This window comes from Lathyrus oleraceus, chromosome 7 (assembly GCF_024323335.1).
Source record: "Lathyrus oleraceus cultivar Zhongwan6 chromosome 7, CAAS_Psat_ZW6_1.0, whole genome shotgun sequence".
Lineage (NCBI taxonomy): Eukaryota > Viridiplantae > Streptophyta > Magnoliopsida > Fabales > Fabaceae > Lathyrus > Lathyrus oleraceus.
Genome location: NC_066585.1, coordinates 87585892 through 87588168, shown reverse-complemented (window position 1 = coordinate 87588168; position 2277 = coordinate 87585892). Strand labels below are relative to the sequence as shown.

At 38.3% G+C, this 2277-nt stretch overlaps 1 non-coding gene across 1 annotated transcript; it reads right to left on the bottom strand.

Moving 5' to 3' along the window:
* Positions 1 to 1771: 1771 nt before the first annotated feature.
* On the bottom strand, positions 1772 to 1878 carry LOC127109431 (small nucleolar RNA R71). Its single transcript, XR_007796722.1, has one exon. It is a non-coding gene; the product is annotated as a small nucleolar RNA R71 (small nucleolar RNA).
* Between the last annotated feature and the right edge of the window lie 399 nt (positions 1879 to 2277).

The window sequence follows — 2277 nt, the reverse complement described above, 5'->3', positions numbered from 1 at the left end:
GGCGCTCGCCATTATCATGCCGTAACAGAATTGTGCTAGTGGGAAGTTCTGGACCGTTTTTTCCCACCTATTTTACCCCCACTCTCCTTGCACGATCAAAGGAAGTTATGAGGACACAAAACATCTATAAATAGGACTGTGGGAGGTTTTTAGAAGCATCCAAGTTGTACGGAAGCTCTGCTGAATCGCGTTTTAGTATTAAGCATAAATTTACCTATAAGAGTGACAATAACTCACATTGAGGGATTGTCACACTTGTTTTATTTTATTTTTCATTGTACTCTTGGATCAAGAACAAGCCTGCCGTTATTTTCAAGTTCAAGCTAATTCAAGTTTTACTTTATACAATTTCAGGTTCTTTTTACCGCTTTTGATATTTGTATGCTTTACTGTTTTCACTACTTTTCGCCATACCGCTCTTAGTTTCGAATGCTTTGATTATGTTGTATTCAAGTAACATCATGCCTTGCTAAATTATTCTAAGTCTGGCGTATGAGGACCTTCGTTGCCGACGGGACTCGGTAGAAATATTAAGTGCGAATGTATGATTTAAATATGTTATGGCTTTAGTTTTCAAATGTATGTTTTACTATTTTGGCACGAGAGTGTGAGACAAATCAGGATTCAGTCCGATAGCGCAAGAGTGTGAGGAAGTAACCAAATAGTGGAAACTAGGCATTGATCCTAAAAACAGCGAGAGCGTTTTAGGCATCATTTAGGATCTCATTTACTTTCTAAATACGCTTTCTAATTAGAATAGGCGAGCGAGAGAAAAATCCCGTGGTTAGGATGTGTGATCTTTGTCAATAGCGCGAGAGTGTGAGACGGGACCTTTAAGTCGATATTTTCTGCATAATGCAATAGAATCATATTTAGTGCCGAAATTCTACCTAAGCCCTTAGGAACGTAGAACCCTTATTCCTGACTCATTTGTTATAATAACTTTTAAACCGTTAGAAATTATTATTTTCATTTCCGTTCATAACCTTATAACCTTTAGCCTTAACTTTGCACTGCAACAATAGATAACATTAGCTTGACCATTTGTCTCTGTGGGTTTGATAATCTTTTAAAACTACACGATAGGCTGTTCACTTGCAGTCATCATCCGACAGACACACCTGTCGTGATCAAGTTTTTGGCGCCGTTGTCGGGAACAAATTTAGTCAATATTGTGATCCCTTTGTTGCGAAATATAGACCAAGGCAACACATTTTCTTTTCCTTTGTCGATTGTATGCTAGACACTCATTCTCAAAGTAAGGAGTTAGAGAAACCAATTCACGATATTAAGTGTTATCTTAATCTAAAAGGTCGAATAAAAAATTTTCGTATTAAATACGATCTTCTAGATCCTAATATCCCAATTTTAGAACTGGAACCGATTATGTCCGAAAGACCACAAAACCATCTGTTGAAGTATTACGCCATCCCATCACAAGTAGAACCATATAACAGCATTGCTGCCCCTGCCATCAATCGAAACAATTTCGAGTTGAAACCTTCATTGTTATCAGCCGTTCAACAAAACCAATTTTCAGGTAGTCCTACAGACGATCCTAACTTACATTTGTCAGTGTTTGTGCAATACGCAGATACTGTGAAACCAAATGGTGTCAGTAAAGAAGCGATTATACTACGTCTTTTCCCTTTTTTTCTTAAGAGATAGAGCTAGAGCTTGGATCTAGTCTCTACCTTCAAACTCAGTAACCACATGGGACGAGTTGAAGGAAGTATTCTTAGCCCGATACTTTCCACCAAGCAAAACAGCTATGCTAAGAGCTCAAATCAACGGATTTGAGCAAAAAGACAATGAATCTCTTTTTGATGCTTGGGAAAGATACAAGGACATACTGCGACCTTTTCCACACCATGGACTTGAAGACTGGTTGATTATCCATACTTTCTATAATGGTCTGTTATATAACACTAAGATGAATTTAAGTGTTGCCGCTAGCATAGCTCTAATGGATAAACCGTATGACGAAGCTTATGAACTCATAGAGAACATGGCTCAGAATCATTTCCAATGGGGAGGTGAACGTGCTACTGTTGAAAAATCAACTCCGGAAAATGGAATGTACAAAGTCAATGACATAGACCGCGTCAATGCTAAAGTGGATGCACTTACTCAGAAGATTGAAAGCTTGGCCATAACATCAACATCTACCGTAGTTACTATAACACCAAACTATGAATTATGTGGAACCCCTGGGCACACTAATGTTGATTGTCAGTTATTGGCTGGTATTCGCACCGACCAAATAAACTATGCTCA